General features: G+C 42.6%; 1 long non-coding RNA gene across 1 annotated transcript; it reads right to left on the bottom strand.

The window, feature by feature from the left end:
- Positions 1–8,301: 8,301 nt before the first annotated feature.
- Positions 8,302–13,997, bottom strand: LOC111974966 (uncharacterized). Its single transcript, XR_002878750.2, has 9 exons — positions 13,429–13,997; positions 11,872–11,941; positions 10,949–11,343; positions 10,680–10,758; positions 10,173–10,266; positions 9,554–9,731; positions 9,356–9,446; positions 9,148–9,254; positions 8,302–9,002 (listed from the first exon to the last, which is right to left on the bottom strand). It is a non-coding gene; the product is annotated as an uncharacterized lncRNA (long non-coding RNA).
- Between the last annotated feature and the right edge of the window lie 4,207 nt (positions 13,998–18,204).

Genomic DNA, 18,204 nt, shown 5'->3' with positions numbered 1-18,204 from the left:
TTTAACTCTGTTTTGTTTGTAGCTACATCTTGTTTGGCCAGCRTTGTGTCAAGTCACTCCGGTTCACACTGACCGTGGCATGTGCAGAAAGTAGCCCATCACTTTTYCCAACTGATCTGTCAATAGCGCCTGCTAAATTCAGGGCATCAATATTGTTGAGAAAAGTAGCAAAACGTAATATCTTTCAAAAACGTCACTGTWGGAAGGACTATCAACACATACTGAGCAGCTCACGKTATAGACAGAAGCATGGTAAATGGCAGACCAATCCAAACTCATCTACCGGCATGTCCAGCCCATCCATTATCTCAGCCAATCATGGCCAGCGGGAAAGTTCCTGTCATTTTCCTTGGCTAAGCCTACGAGGCTCATAGTTTAACAATTGTATTCGTATTTACAGATGGAATACAAGTTTGTAAATAAGGCACATGAAAGTTCACATGTTCCAGAAGGCATTTCTACACAAAAATACATTTTGATAAAAAATWCATGTTTAAGTTCAAATGCCTCTCCTGTGAAGCAGTGACGTACGACATACGCCTAGTTCCCTGAAACAAGTCACAAATGAAAAACATCATACAGAATCATACAGAAGATGAATAGCAAATCGAGAGCTTGGGACTATGAGGATCTATCTGCATTTCTGTCCAAATTGTATATTGACAGCCTTGTTCTGTTCAATGTTCTCTACCTATATAGTATAGAATACAAGATACACCATTGAAACCATTGAGGGCTTGGAACTTAAAGCCAATTATCTCAAAATCATCTTTTTGCAGATAGAACCTTTTAGTCCCAAGCTCTCGAAAATCTCATGAAATGGAAAAGTGTTTGTCTTTGCTTCAACAGCCAAACTGTGTACCATTCGTCAACATGCCCCTTGCCCACCGCTGTACTCTGTTTCTGAGGAACCACAAATGGAATCTGACAACTAACGTCGACAGGTTTCCAGGTGTTCTGCAAAAGAAGCGTCAGGCTGTGTATTTGCGTTGTTGTTGTTTTTAGCTCACTCTGGCCTAGAAGCTTACAGTAGAGTGGTTGGTAATGAATTAGTTTTAAAACAACCTGTCGAGTGTGCCAGAAATTCACCAGGACAAGAGGTGCACTGTTTGCCTCGGCGTGCAGTGGACGGGGGAGACAAATTGGCACTCTCGCCGGGCAAGGCCAGGGGGGCAAAGTGTACACGTTCCACTGCCATATTTCTAAATGCATGCAGCTGGCCTATCTCAGTTTTCAATCCCCATTCGAAATAAATACGCAATGAAACAGATGGAGATATGACTGGCTAAATTGGACTAGGCTGTCCAAATATTGTATCACCTCATGGAAGCTTTTAAAGGTCATTCAAACTATTTTAAATGTTGTTGTAGGCACTTGCACTTGTACACACCCAAAATGCCCACGCACATACATGTGCACATACACACACTATCTGTACAATACTCTGTACTATTTTGGTGTAGTGAAACAATTTAATCTGATAGTCTCTATCTCTCGCTACAGTTGTTGTCAGTCGACCCTGCAATGCCCACTCAAGTAAAAGGTCAGGAGTAGAACGATATCTATCTCTTACTTGGGCCAAGAAATTGCTGTTTCCCCAAGCATAGAACAAGTTACATGGAAAGAAAAAATAGCTGTAGTTTAGAATCAAAATGAAAATTATTGTAGAGTTCTTAGTAGACCAATGGTTCAGGTGGTAAACTGACATATCATATAGCTATTTAGCTAATGATTTTATCAAAAGCAACTTCCAGTAGAGTGAATACATACAGTGTTCATATTATTTGTGACGACAGCGGGATACAAACCTAMGGCCCTGGCGTTGCTAGCACCACACTTAACACCAACTGAACACATTCAGTAAAAGCCACAAAATACACAAATGGTTTTCTGAAAATAAGTAAATACCACAGGAGTCCTCTTACATTTGGGAACTTCACAGTGCTATTGATCAAACAACCATGAAAAGGGAGGCTCTCTCCCTCAGTTATGCACATCAACAMCTAATACTAGCCAGAGCGAAATTAGCTCAAATCTAACGAGGAAACGCTATCTAGATARACCCTCTCAAACTTTTTAAGCAAGTTAACCATCAACATTTCACTGATAAACGATGGGGAATAGTAGCCTGCTCCTCCTTCTGCAGCTTGCCTGCTAATTCATGCTTGACCCAACCCACCATAGGGCACTCTGTTCACATCAGTAGAGTGTCAACTGATGTCACACGACGCCCATACACGTGGTCTATGGTTGTGAGGCCGATTGGACATACTGCCAAATTCTCTACAATTATGTCTAATGGCAGCTTATAGCAGAGAAATTAACATTAAATTCTCTAGCAACAGCTCTGGTGGACATTCCTGCAGTCAGCATACCAATTGCATGCTAGCTAACCAAATGACACCTGCATCTCTAGCTGTAGCCACTGAAAAACGATATGAGGGGGAAAAGTCAGTAACTCACCTACTCCTCCAGTGACATGACAACACGGCAGGTCTAAGTCAGTAATCCAGATCAGAGTCCGAAAGGTCCAGAACGGCAGGCAGTCTYGGGGCCACMCAACAGCTAGCTAGCTAGCTAACGTTGGGCTCYGTGTTTTTAGCTTGCTAAATAAATAGCTAGCTACATAAATAGATACACTTGCCCAGAGGTGTCAAACTCAATCAGCGCATCAACCATATTGAAAACACATAACGAATTCGCAGGCCAGACATAGCCTTTTTTTTTTTTACTAAAAAACTGCAACCCAAACTGGCCAAAAAATATGTCCCTTTATAATGTCAACTATTAAAACAAAAGTAATATTATATTTGTTCAGCCTTTGCTGCTATGCTTGCAGATGTGCRTAATATGTTGCAAACCTAATCAAAAAGTAAGTTATAATTTCAAAATACAAAAACGTAGCTACTGTATAGGTTGTTGAAACATTTMAACTTAAAACGTGTTTTTCATTTTCTTGCACTGCATGGATCAACAGTGCGGTTGAATGCAGCATTGCTGTATGGTAAACTCAAAATGAAGCTATTGTAGTTGAGTAGCCAACCTAGGCTACTGCTCARATGTTGCTCTAATAGGCCTAAATGTTTCTATGTTGAATTGTGTTTTGCTTTTTGTTTATTAATTGTCAAGYTTTAAAAACCAAAGTCAGACTGCAACATTTTTGTAGCCTAGCTAGGACTGTGGCATGCGTCTGTACACTTTCACTCTGCTGCACGCTGTAAATGGGACACACGAAAGTAATACAATTGAAGTTAAATTCGCCAATGCCATCACATCAGGCTGTAATTTCCTAAAGTAGATGATTCAACTGTTGACTCATTTATACTCGCTTGTGTGTACTATTCGACCCACAGGCCTTGTGTTTAACACATGTGCGCTAGCCTATTAACCACGTTATGACTGACTTGTGATCATTGCCCTTGCTAGTTTGATTGTATWGACATTCCCAGCCTGAGTTACAAGTCGTCCGTTTTTGTWAAAAATATTGAGTCATTGAAACTGAAACGGTGCATCCCGAATGGGTTGTGACAGCAAACAATGTACCAGGCGAGCTGGGATTTACAGCCCCATGTACACTGGCGGGGAAGGCAGAAGGACGGATACACACTGCAGCCAGAGAGTCCTCGATGTAGGTCTCCGGACCTGACCGAGAGTACAGTCGTCCCCGGAGCGGTGATCCCGCAGTTTATAGGGTCGGTGCGGTGGGAGTGAAGTGGCCCGGGCCTTACTGAAAACCTCCTGGAGGTCCTTGGACTCCGCGGGAATGGTGGAGAGGTCCGGCGCAACTTCCGAGCCCACAGGAAGACGTCCCAGGGCAGGCTGCGCTGACTTCATACAATGGGCGTGGCAGAACGGGCTCCAGCCCATGATGGCACCAGCAGTCCAGTCTATGAGGGATTGTGTCACCAAGAGAATCCTAATACCACAGGATCCTGAGGAGACTTAATCAGTATGAATTGGATTGCCTCGCTCTGGTTCTCTGACACTCATAGGTTGATTGGAGTGGTATTGTGGKTGACCCGGCCTATAGAGCGCCCGTCCAGCACTCTAACGTCCATGGGAATGGAGAGGGGCTGAGTGGGGATGCCCAGCTCGGACACCAGGGAACTTGTCGAATAACGATTCTGGGTTCCAGCAACTCTCAGCTGCAAATGAGCAGAAATCCACTGCATAGTCTGCCACACTGCGGGAGTCTTGTCGAAGCTGGAGTAACTTCCAGGCAGCCTTTCTCCCGGACCATGGAGAATYGAAAACCTTTATCTCCACCACAAACTCCTCCAGACTGAAGCATACCACCGACTGTTGTTCCCACACGACCGTAGCCCAGGTGAGAGCCATCCCGGACATCAGCGTGATGAGATACACTATCTTCGAGCGGTTTGAGGGGAAGGAGGAGGGCTGCAGCTCAATGATGAGAGAACACTGCGTGGGAAATGCCCTACAGGTTCCCGACTCTCCAGCAAAGCGTTTCGGGGGAGGTAAGTGRGGTTCCCGGGAAACTGGGGTGGCTGGGGAGGCAGCGCTGCTAACAGACGGTTTACTGAGGGGCTGGGAGGTTACCGTCATGGTAGGCTGCCTGACAGATAACCCGCGGAATTGCTCCAGCAATGTGTTCAACGAGCGGTCATGGTGTTCAGCCAAGGTCTGGAACCCTTCTATAAGACCACGTAGCAAGTCCTCGTGCCTTCCAATGGTGGCTCCTTGGGAGGAGACGGCGTTGCGAAGCTGGTCCGAGTCTGCTGGTTCCGCACTGGCCAGTTCGTACTGTCAAGGCGCAGGAGAAGACCCAGATGCAGACAGTTTCGAGGTAACAGAAGTTTATTACAAAAACAGTGGGGTAGGCAAACGACAGGTCATGGGCAGGCATAGGTCCGTAATCAGAGCAGAGCCCGAAAGGTACAGAATGGCAGGCAGGCTCAGGGTCGGGGCAGGCAGAATGGTCAAACCCGGGAAAACTAGAAAACAGGAACTAGAGAAAGACAGGAGCAAGGRAAAAATGCTGGTAGGCTTGACGCCACAAAACGAACTGGCCAACTCGGAATTGTAAGTTGGGAACTCAGGCCTCATTCTAGAGCTACGACCTGAAGATCACTGACGTCATCATGATTCGACCTTGTTTTTTCCGAGTTCCCAGTTGTCTTGAAAACACCATAAATCCAGAGAATGCCAGACTTTGATGACAAAGTTTGATGACAAAATTTGCCCACGAAGGACTGCCTCGACACCTTCCTGTTGAAGTGAGCACAGTACAACAAGGTAAGTCCAAAATGTCTTGTATGCTGCTGTATAAGGATATAATATCCCAGGGAGATATGTATACTGTAGCTAAGAAAGTAATACTAAGTGTATGTTGTGTAGTAAGCTGTTAGTAGCCCATGTGCCTCACCCTAATCATTTGGTCTATTTTCCCCTCTTAATTTTGCAAACTGTTCTGACTTGGTGGTGCACATGTAGCCTATAACCTKTTTTAGAGAAATGTAATTACTGAAAATTGTAAGAGCTTTCATTGTCTGCTTATATGCCCCCTTCATTTATCCTATGGTTCTGAGTTGGTGTACAGGGAGAACATTGTAAGAACGGCCCATGTTCGGAATTCTGTCGTTGTACATTTCAAAATTGCTAAACAAATAGTTATATTGACTACGTCCGTTCTAGCTCGCTCRTTAATGTCTTAATCGAAATTACGGATTGCCTCTTATAAACTTGTCGTCCCCTTATGCCATAGTTTGTACATCTCAATTCCCAGTAGAAACCACATTTGTTAAAGCAAGTCAGCCATATCCGCTATGTTTACTTTAAAGGCAGTAAATTAGGCTGAATGAACTGTTTCACTGCCAGACAAGGCTCTGCTGATAGCCAGGTGTAGCGATGGTAAGGTGTTGGGACTGCTGTTGGGACAGCTTTATGTAGGCCCTAACAGTTTTTGGGCACCGTTTGGCACCGTTATAGTGCAATTAATGTATTGTTTAGTGTTGTGTGTTGTAGTGGCTTTGCTGGCATGCGTCCACCAATATTCTTTGGGGGGGGGGGTTTGCACACCAAGATTTACAGTGCTTTCGGAAAGTACTTTTCCCCACATTTTATTACATTACAGCCTTATTCTAAATGGATTAAATCATTTTTGTTCACCAATCTACACACAATATGCCATATTGATAAAGCGAAAACAGCTTTGTAGAGATTTTTTGCAAATGTGTAAAAAAAACTACTTCTTTACATAACTACTCAGACCTTTGCTATGAGACTCGAAATTGAGCTCAGTTGCAACCTGTTTCCATTGATCATCCTTGAAATGTTTCTACAACTTGATTGGAGTCCACCTGTGGTAAATTCAATTGATTGGACATGATTTGGAAAGGCACACACCTGTCTATATAAGGTCCCACCATTGACAGAGCAAAAACACAAGCCATGAGATCGAATGAATTGTCCGTAGAGCTCCGAGACAGGATTGTGTCGAGTCACAGATCTGGGGAAGGGTACCAAAACATTTCTGCAGCATTGAAGGTCCCCAAGAACACATTGGCCTCCATCATTCTTAAATGGAAGAAGTTTGAACCCACCAAGACTCTTCCTAGAGCTGGCCGACTGGCCAAACTGAGCAATAGGGGCAGAATGGCCTTTGTCAGGGAGGTGACCAAGAACCAGATGGTCACTCTTGACAAGCGCTCCAAGGTTCCTCAGAGAAACAAGATTCTCTGGTCTGATGAAACCAAGATTGAACTCTTTGGCCTGAATGCCAAGCGTCACATCTGGAGGAAACCTTACATCTTCCCTACGGTGAAGCATGGTAGTGGCTGCATCATGCTGTGGGGATGTTTTTCAGCGGCAAGGACTAGGAGAGTAGTCAGRATCAAGGCAAAGATGAATGGCCCTGATACTCTACAAAGAGCAATGAGAAAGTGAATTGAAGCCGGGGTAAGTTCATCAAAAACAAGCCAAATCACAGAAAAAGCGTTCCACATTCCATTTACATAAAACATTTAGATTGACTTCAGAAAGAGGAAAATTCTCCTTTACTTCAAAAATGAGGTTGGTTGGTCGTATAAGCAAATGTATAGCAACCCAAAAATTGAGTGTTTAAATCTCATCATGGACAACTAGCATTTTGTCCAATTACCAGCTTTGCATCGACTTACTACTTTTTTAGCTACTTTGCAACTACTTAGCATGTTCGCTAACCCTTCCCCTAACGCTAACCTTTAACATATCTCCTAACCTTAACCCTTTCACCTCACTCCTAACCGTAACCCCTAGCCTAGCTAACGTTAGCCACCTAGCTAACATTAGCATTAGACACCTAGCTAACGTTAGTTACAACAAATTGGAATTGGTAACATATCCTACGTATTGCATTCATAACATAGTTTACAATTGAAATTCATAACATATCATACAACTGCAATTCGTAACATACCATATGAATTGTAATTCATAACATATTATGTGAAATGGATGATGGACATCCACAAATTGATACATACACATACAAAACTATCCATACAGAATAATACGAAATGCTATGAGATTAGGTTGCCACCTGTAGTAGCACACAGTCAAAAGGAAATGGATTTTAACTACGTGATTAAATGAGTCTGTTTTCAACAAATCGACTGTTTGAGTATTGTATTTTAACCAAGCAAGATAAATAAACGTGAAATCACTATTGAGTAAATGACCAAAATCATTTTGGAAGGAAGGATTCAAGAAATTTAAATGGTCTGTCAAAGGCGATGGGTAATTCTCAAAATGCATACAACGGAAATTGGAGCACGGGAGGGTCGGTGTACGATTCCAAATAAAAGTATGCGAAATGGAGCATGGAGGGCACTTCTCAAAATGCAAACTCCGTTTGTACATATTTTGAGGCATGCATTGATGCAAGCTTCAATGGAAAGTATGCAAAGAAATATGACGCAACCACGTAAAAAATGTCATAACATTTCTTTAAATCAATGGCGGCCGTTATTTGAGCTGAAGCAAGAGAAAATACACTCGGACTTAAGAATGAAATGTTTTATATTCACATCTCATATGTTGCCCAACTACAATATTTGATAGGTTAATAAATACAGTCCCCGATACCAGTATAAAACATTTATGGAAGTACAGTATATATGGAGACTGTGTACTGACAAAAATTTGATCCATGTAAAGGTTAGATACATGTATAAAATAAAAATGTTCCCTGGTCTTCTCAGAAATAGGACACTTCCTTTTAAAAAAAGAAATTGGGGGGGGGGGAAACTATGTTGTTCCATGTAGTGAATCTGTTATTCAATGCGTATGTATAGGCTAATAGCAGAAAGGCCCACATTTTTTTGATACTTCAAGTGGTCTGAAAATTCTAAATCAAATAGCAAAAAAAATAAAAGAGGCAGACAAGCGACAGTGAGTGTGGTGGTGTGTACTACTGTGTGGGTCTTGCTAGAACAAAGGAGGGATCAGCTCTCAGACTCAAGGAAGAGGTCGTTGCCCTCACCTGTGAGAGGCACGCTATCCCTACGGCAGGATTTACTAAATTCAATGAACATGTGAAAACCAACCYGTCAATATTTAAGATTGGAACACAGAAACCTTGATATTTTTTGGTACAGTTGTCATTAATTTATTTTCACATGGCAATCAGACTAAATACATCATTCTGGTGTGTGGAATATAGTGGAGGTGGTKGCTGTGTGGGTGGGAGATTCTGCCTGTCACTTGTTCTCAACAGGCACCCAGTCTCAGAAGGGGGACTTGAAGGAGACTGCAAAGTCCAGGCACTGCTGTTCGGTTTGTTCAGAGTATTTGCAGTGCTAGTGTTTTTAGTTCATCTGTGTCTCTCACATATTATGTGCCCAGTATTATAGATCAAGACAACTTTCTTAGCAGATAATGACAACCGTAGCTGCAGATGATGTAATGACAACAGTAGCTRTAGATGATGTAATGAAAAGTTGGAGGGTGGTTGGTAATGGAGGACATCAGGTGGGTCTGGGTGTTGGCCAAAACCCCTAGCTCTTAGAGAACAGGAGCAGAGTTAAAGGGAACATGGTAGGAGACAGACGTAAACRAGCAAACACACAGGTTACACTTTACTGTGAGAGAATTTGATGGATTAACGCAGAGATATGTACTTTAACACTTTTGGAAGGTGTAGCCTACCTCAAGCTGGTCCCCCTCTGACTCAGAGCACAGCGAATCAGACTGATCCGAACTCACTGGTTCTGGTAGATGGGATACCTCCTGGGGGGCTCGGACAGTCGATGGTCCTAAAGTCATTTGGAGAGGTAAATTGAAGAGGTACATTTTTATAAGCTTAGCATAACAACCATTTCTTGCTTTCTCAAATGTCAACCAAAGCTTAACGTACTTTGTCATTTGGGCTTCACTGAAGTGTAGGGCGTCAATGCTTCCAGTGGTAGACCGTCCAACTGCTTCAACTGTAGAAGATAGTTGGCTTCCTAGGGTTACCATAAGAAAAATATCAGTGTTAGGGAAACTTAAACTAGCTTCAGGTTATTTTGTGTGCAAATGCAAATAGTTATTATCTGAATTTTTTTATATTCACTTTAACAGATGGTGACCACAGCTAGGAGCAGCGAGGTTTCCAAGGTCTCTGCCTTCCTTTCGTCCTTCTTCCAAACCAAGTAATTCGCCCGGATGTCGTAGCACTTGGTCCCCTTCTTGACTCTGCTCCGGTAGCTCTCCTTCTGTTTCTCCTGCGCCTTGTCCATGTTCAGCCTCACCTTGTTTGATGACAGGAACACATGCAATTATATTTCATATTACAAATACATTTCTTACATAGCTCTTGGAGGTCCAGAAAATAAATAAACAATGGACAATMATTTTTACATGGTCAAAGACCTCCACATCCTTCTCAGTCCGTGTCTGAAGGTAATTCTCGAAGGCGTTCTGATCTGGTTCGACAACTTCCACCACATTAGGTGGGGTTTCAGTGATCTGAAAGATCGTTATGCAAAAATAGCAAACAACACTAAGTCAATCACAAGGGTCTGGTTGGTCCATTCACCAAACCTGGAGGAGGGGGTAGGAAAGCGATGTCTATTGACAATGTAAGATATTGAAATATGTCTGATTATCTACCATGGAAAAACAAAAASAGATTGTAACAATATAAATAAAACAAACCATTGGTGACAGAATATAACCTTTGACATCCGTACCTTGTTCCAGGGTTAATGTCCTCGGTCACTCAAGATGACCTCAGGAGAACCGTGGGTGTTGAAGATGTCCACCATATCCTTGGAGGTGGTCTCACTAGTTTTGTATCATAAAAAACAAAAATCGATTTTTGGTTCCAAGCACCCTTTTTAATGGGTTACAGATGGGTATTTAGAGTTAAGCACGTTCTCTTCCTTTACTGAACTTAAATGGGTATTGCCTCTGTAACAGTTTAACTTTACGTCCGTCCCCTCGCCCCGACCTGGGTGCGAAMCAGGGACCCTCTGCACACATCAACAACAGTCACCCACGAAGCATCGTTACCGGATGTGAAATGGCTAGCTAGTTAGCGGTGGTTCCCCTTGCTCYGCAAGGGCCGCGGCCTTCGCMGAGCAAGGGGAACCACTACTTCAAGGTCTCAGAGCAAGTGACGTCACCGATTCAAAGGCTATTAGCGCGCACCACCGCTAACTAGCTAGCCATTTCACATCCGTTACACCTCCACCCACTTGGTAAAGTGATCRGTTGCCGTCAGACACCAGCTGTTGCCTTTCCTGGATTTCGTGAAGGGGCCGATGAGGTCCATCCCTAACATTTAAAACAATAGAGAGAAGATTACTTTATTCTTACCCGTATCTGCGTCATACAGTATGCAGATTTTCATATTTGTAAGGATACTGACACACACACATTCTATAATATTGAACTCTGCTGTGAACAAATAAAGCAACCATTACAAAACAACTTATCAGGGCAAAATTTGAATTGGGACACTTACCGTCCATGTGCCATGGTGAAACAACTGATGGGCTTCAACTCCGGCGCCACAGTCTTCGCCCTCTCAAACTTCTGGCAGGCTAGACAGGTACTTACCTTCAAGCACAACGTGACAAATRGAAACATTGTGTGCTCTCTGATATGACATTCATTGAAATCATAATAATTTCACGTATAATAGAATKTGATTGATAAACAAAAGGTTATTTCACTTGCCCAGCTGTCCAYCTCCTTGACAATTCCCTGTCAGAAGAAGCGTAGGTTGATTTTGGCAATCAGGCGCTTCACTGAATTGGCCAGCAAGCRTCACAGTCAGCACGGCCTCCTTCTCCTCCTTAGCAAAAATCACCCTCCTGTGTGGCTGGCCATCCTTCCCCCGTAGGTAGATATGATTACCTAACAAGTTGGAAGAGATGTTGAAATACTCAAGTCTAAGTACATTTGCACTGCTGTCTTTCCCTCTCTGTTTCTCTCTCCCTGTCTGTCTTCCACCCTCTTCCCACCTCTCTCTTTCATCCCTTCTCAATTCCCCCCCCCCCCCCCTCCCTCCCTCCCTCTCTGTCTGTCTAGTGAAGACACCTGGTTAAGGGCATTTGGAATTACCATAATTGCATACACCTATCCATTTGATTGATCAGGTTTAACATAGCTAGACACCTCAACATATACAGTAACTATATCAGTGGAGGCTGCTGAGGGAAGGACGGCTCATAATAATGGCTGGAATGGAGTCAACTGAATGGTATCAACCACGTGTTTGATAGATTCCATTTACTCCATTCCAGACATTATCAGCCATCCTCCCCTCAGCAGCCTCCACTGAACATTATGTAKAGCTAGCAACTAGCTARCGTTAGATGGAAAATGGTTGTACGTAACTTTTATCAGATAACTGGACGGCTTTAGCTWACTGCTTAACGTTACCCTGAATTGTGAATTTCTCTGAAATGTTGCGCCTCTTGTCGAGATCAGTGGTGTCTTCAGAACACGTCGCCTGGTTGGAAAGGTAAAAGATCGCGAGAGATGCAAGTGCAAGCTACATAGTGCAAGCTACATACAAACAGAAAGCTGCAATAACCCGTTACAGTAGCCTGCTAGCAGAGGGGGACACTATTTTGCATGACAGGCCCCTAGAAATGAGTTTGGGAAAGCCTTCCCTGCAATACTGCCCAGGGACACAGTGATTTATGGCAAAGTGGCGGATTGTGGGCATGCGCCTGTCACAGAGAAACGCAAACACCAGCTGGTTGACAGAGTGCTGGGCCATCTCTATGCACTTGATGTCCTTCTCCCACCGGAACATTCAACTCCTCCACTGTGTGACGTCAGAGTAGACCACCATTGTCCCAGGGAACATTTGGATGGACTACCTCCAAATCAGCCGGCATCTGACGCACCAGGGCTGTCCCCTTTGTGTGCCCCAAGTCGTTTCCACCGAGGTGGATGACTATGATAAAGTACATTCACACCCCGGTGAGAGAGAATATTTCAGAACCCTTCCATTGAGAACAGCTCATCCATATTTTGCACTCCTGTAGTCCTCTAGCAAGCTACATTGTGTAATCGCATAGTAAATATTTGCTTCCGTCTGTTTCTTTGCCCTTGACAATTTGATTATGAGCTGGGATCTTATCAATACACTAAATTAAAAACACACAACATTGTGAAGGTTCATAAGGAGAGCATGTGCTAAGGTGTATAATAATGTTGCATAATCACCTTCGTGTAAAAAACACAGGAAATAAAAAAGTGAGAATTGGCATTGGTCTGAAGGTGAAAAAATAGGAAATTCACATGACCATCACAATGCCTATTCCACCCATGCTCTACCAGCACACCGCTTTGACCTACAGTAGCTATGTCAATATTGTACTTCAAACTATGTTTAGGCAGGTTGCTTAGGATTCAAACCTTATCAAATAGCCTAATTTATACTCTTCACAGGCATAATGGACTTCAATGTCCTGCTATTCAAATTATGGATACATCTCTCATTTGGCTGTATGTATTTTTAGTTATAGGCCTATTGTAAATGTGTATTATTGTTGCGTCGCCATCTTGMTTGCAAAAATAAAAGTACAAACCTTACTTTAAGCTACACATTTTGACAGTGGTAATGAACTGTCCATTGATCAGCACAGCAATTGATAACACAGGACCATGTTTGAAACAAGTGGTTCTGAGCTTAAATCAATAGGACACAGGTAAGCTAACAATTACAGAATCAGGAATGCAGACAGGCTCTGAGCTACTGTGTCCAACACGCCACCACCTCTTGTTATGTTGGGCACCTACTTAACAAAAAAGGACATATGTTTTTGTAAAATAAAAGGTTTAAGGAAATACAGGCATGCACCACATTACTACAAGACAAAACAGCTCAATCAAGCCCGGTGGTCTTATAAGTAGAAAAGCAAAGWGTTTTAATATATRTATTTTTTTTAAAGCATGAAAAGGTAGCATAATGGGATAATATCTTACTGTGGGGTGTGAAGAATCCAATACTGTAACTTGTATGCGGTACAAATCACATTATTGTGGAAGCACCTCTATCAGGAATCAAGGTAAGACCCAAGTGCAGACTGTGAAGTAACAGTGTTTAGTGTGACCATAGGGGTAGGAAAACAACAAGTCAAGGCAGGGGTCGACAATCCAGGGGTCGACAATCCAGAGGAGAGGCCAAGGTACAGGACTGCCGGCAGTCTCAGGGTCAGGCAGAGGTCGGTAATCCAGAGATGGAGCAAAGGTACAGGACGGCAGGCAGGCTCAGAGACAGGCAGGTAACAGGGTCAGGACAGGCAAAGGTCAAAAACTAGGAGGACAAGGCAAAAGAGAGACTAGGTACAAACAGGAACTGAGCCAAACCGCTGACAGGCTTGAACAAACAAGACAAACTGGCAACAGACAGACAGAAAACACAGGTATAAATACACAGGGGATAATGGGGAAGATGAGCGACACCTGGAGGGGGGTGGAGACAATCACAAGGACAGGTGAAACAGATCAGGGCGTGACACCTCTAAGAGTATGAATTAGGCTGTTTGAGAAGGTTTGAATCCTAAGCAACCTGCCTACACATAGTTTGAAGTACAAATCCAACATAGCTACTGTAGTAGGTGAACGCTGTGTGCTGTAAAACCTTGGTAGAGCATGGATGGAATAGGCATTGTGGTGCTCATGTGAATTTCCTTTATTTTTCAGCTTCAGACCAATGCCTATTCTCACTTAAAACAAAGTGTTTTGTTTTTAATGGTCTGTGGCGCCTGCCGGTGTTCTGTTCTACCTGATAATTAATTACACCCACCTGGTGTCCCAGATCTAAATCAAACCCTGATTAGGGGGGAACAATGAAAAAATGCAGTGGAACTGGCTTTGAGGTCTAGAGTTGAGTATGAGGGGTCTATGTGTTCTGGGGGATTATAGCTATCCACCGGGTTATGCACCTTTCACTGTAAGAGAAGACCTGTGGAACCCCCCCCCCCCCAAGCAGAAAGAGACACAACCATAAATAAGCAACAAATTAAAGAAGGGAAAAATCAATGCAGGGACATTAGACCTTTCATTAGGAGCCTTAAGGGGCCGTCCTCCCTCTAAATGTGCTGAGAAGTTTGGCGCTGTGCTGATTCATAGAGTGCTGTGCTGCAGCAGCGTGTGTGTGTGCGTGTGTCTGTTGTGTSTGTGTGTAAGAGACTCATAAACCCCAGCGCCCCAAATAACACACACTGCTGAACTGAGGACTGAGTCATTATTCCAGACACCAGGTTTAAGTGCCAGATACGACCAGCATTTTTAAAGGGTTTAATCGCCCCAAAAGGCTGGGTCATTTTATTACAGATAAAGTCACTTAATTGTATTCAGGTTTTTTCCCATAAGAAATTTGTGTCCATTGTATTGATTTAGACTATAAGAGTATTGTTGATATATTTGCATTATCCGGTGAGTAAAGTAAATGTTTAAAAGTCATAGCTGGAGGTAGTAGTGTCGTCCTCAAATATCTCAGCGAAGTACCTAACAGGTAACATATAAACTACTAAAAAACCTGTTGCCAAACGTACAGTATACCAAACCCTGACAGCAACATTTGCATAATGTTGATATGCAAGATCTGCCTCCCCAAAAAAATTTCACCAGGGCTTTGGCTGGATATTTCTTCCTGTATAGCATTAAACGTACAAACAGAAGTAAAGAACTAAAACCCAGCAAGGTAATGCAGTCCTGAGGGACTTACGGTGCAGAAACACACAAACACACACACACACACACACACACACACACACACACACTCGACACAGATCTCCACACACACAACACACACACACACACACACACACACACACACACACACCACAAACACAGTTCACACTATTTGTGTTTGTTTACCATTTGGTAGCATGGGCGAGGAGTGAAGCAGCTGATATCAGTTCACACCTGCTCCCCCCCCCGGGCCTGAGAAATTGACATTTAAACATAGAGTTTAGCACCACATTCCACCTTGCTTAAATTACAAACATATTAAATCAGTCATTAATTAAGAGAAATAAATAGCCTGGCCAGCAGGTGTTTTCTCCTAGCACGCTGCAATAGAGACTACTGGGTGTAACCTTGTAGAACAGTTTTATGTTAATGAGCTAGTCTTAAAGACAAGATCATTGTTGCTTTTCCCCCCCTATTGTCTTCAGGGTTGTTGTTTTTTAATTGGTTCTGTGTGCTGTTTTTCTCTGAATAAGTGTGCTCTATAACTTCGGGTACAATAGCATCAATCTACAGGGAAAGATATAGGAAGCTCTGGTCGGACCATTTATTTTCATTTCTATTCATAGGTTATCCGATTGTTACTGTAATAGGCATTTGTAATAGGCTTTTTCTCTATRACAGAAATGTCCCCCATTGCAAAACATTCTTTATGAATGGGACATTATTTATTGGATAATAAGACTTGCCTGGTAAGGGTTCATTTATCGGTCATCAAAAAGAAAAGAGGACCAAGGCACTCGTCATATACAGTAATTAATAAAAATGGCTGTATTTGTATGGCATGTTTGACGGAACAAATATTTAAAAACTCAGACTGGTTGCATGGCCTTCGTCAAGGAGCACAAAGATACGATAATACAATGTATATATTTWTTTTTTAACAAAGCATTTTCCAATCAAACCTGATTGAAGAGGGTTGTAGTTACAGAATGGTTATTTATATGAGTGCATTGGTCCTCCTTCGTTTCCGATGACCAACCAAACTATTGAGTACCCTAGCAGCTCTTCCCTTCCTTCTTTTTTTCTACCGGTAATTTATAGGGTTTGATTTCAAAGTCACACCCAAAATGTCTGTCTTTAGATATGGAACRTTGGCGGTGCTTTCCATTCTGTCAAGGGCATTATGGGAAGGATGCATTCACACAGGCAGAAAATTCCCTTTGAAATGAGTTATAACCTGCAAAACGCCATGAATCACTTCTTAACTTGTCCCGTTCACTTATCTCTTCTCTCTCTCTCTTTCTCCCTCTCTGTGTGCCTCTCTGTCTTTCTATTCCTCACCCGTACACACACACACACACACGCGCACGCACGCACGCACACACACGCACCCACACACACACACACACACACACACACACACGCACACGCACACTCTTAAGCATCTCTATCCAAAACCAAACTATCCTAAAGCAAGCCCACTCACTACTCAACCTGTCATAATTAACTTAATCTATGAGTTCTATAATTGCCATGGGGTCGTTTCATTGTTTTCATGCCGTGGCAAATATGGGGAGAAAGTCTATTTCTGAGAAACAGGGAGATTGTGTATAACGAATCTGCATGGTCACATATCTGAGAAATTGAATAAGTTGTTAGGAGAATTGGCAACCAGTCTTTGAGAAGGAAAGAGAGCGACTCTTTATTCCCCCCTTCCTATAGACATTATATACCTCTGCGTGTTGTGCGGGTTATTTAAAACTATTCTTTTTTAAAGGGTTGCTGCAATAGCTATTTATGGACATGGAGGCTGTAATTGCTTCCTTCAGCTCTCATCATGACTGTAATCACCACACCTCAACCATTCATATCAGCCATGAATATAGATCAGACTCCTCAAGTACCGGCCTAATTGGAAAAGAGCATGACGTGGCCAAGACTGCATGAGAGGGAAAAAGAGAAATSTAGCCATAGTAGATTTACCTGCGGTCCAGGGACCTCCATTCCTTCGTCATTATTTCTCATGCTACAATGAAATGCAAACCCATTTGGGTAGTTCAGTAAAAAATAATTAGTCTAACGTGGCTGTTTAACGTGGCTCTTTCATCACGTGGCGAACACGCAAAACAGACTGAGGTGAGAGCGTTGTTTTCGTTGCTCTGTGATTGGCTGATCCAAAGCCTTGATGACAGACTGACACAGTCACGGGCGTAGGTCTGTAAGATGAAGGCTTTGTTTCTTCTTCTGCATTTTATTCACCTTCCATTTTATTTCAAAAGTTGCTCAATATCCCTTGCAGGTTATTCTTCAATACATGTACGAGGTCTCATTCCATTCCATTTTGGTTATAATTATCCCAATATTGTGGGTTCTCTTATGTAATTTCTCCTTGGTGTTGCTGATAGTTTTATATACTGTGGTGCCTTTGGTATCTCTAATTGCCTATAATTACCACTAATCTTCTCTTTAAGCTTTGTGACTTGTGGATTAATGAATTGATGTGCTGCCATAAATATGTGACATGCATACTAATTGAAAACATGCTGCAGGGATCCCCCTATAATGACTATATTTTCAAACTAATCTATTGTAAAGTTTACACGAGTGATCATYGTGGCATTATCATGTCCTTATTTCAATAAATGCTGGCCTATTGTCAATGATAATGTATATCAAAATGCATAAAGGTTATTATTTTGATGATTTTTACGATATTGAGGTAGGCTGCTCATCTTTGTTTCTAATCTTTGTTTAMAGTCCTGGGCTGAGTGTCTTAGTCTGTAGTGAAGAATGAGCACACAGAKGATTAATCAGGAAAGGTAACTCAGACAGCCAAACAAAACCAGTCAAAAGCACAATTTATGAAGCTGTACAGACACAGTTTTATGTGCAACGCTATTAATATCATGAAGAAAATTCAGCAAACTTTTATTTGCCCTTTAACGAGGCAAGAAAACAACTGGGATTTTACTGCACAAACAGAATAAAGGCTACTTTGGAAAACGTAGCCCTTCAGTTGGCCAGCAGGCGTTGGAWATATGATCAAGTCGCTGAYGGCAGACG

The sequence above is a fragment of the Salvelinus sp. IW2-2015 genome, linkage group LG15 (assembly GCF_002910315.2).
Source record: "Salvelinus sp. IW2-2015 linkage group LG15, ASM291031v2, whole genome shotgun sequence".
Taxonomy (NCBI): domain Eukaryota; kingdom Metazoa; phylum Chordata; class Actinopteri; order Salmoniformes; family Salmonidae; genus Salvelinus; species Salvelinus sp. IW2-2015.
The sequence above is the reverse complement of the archived record's forward strand: the minus strand, read 5'-3'. Positions and strand labels throughout refer to the sequence as shown.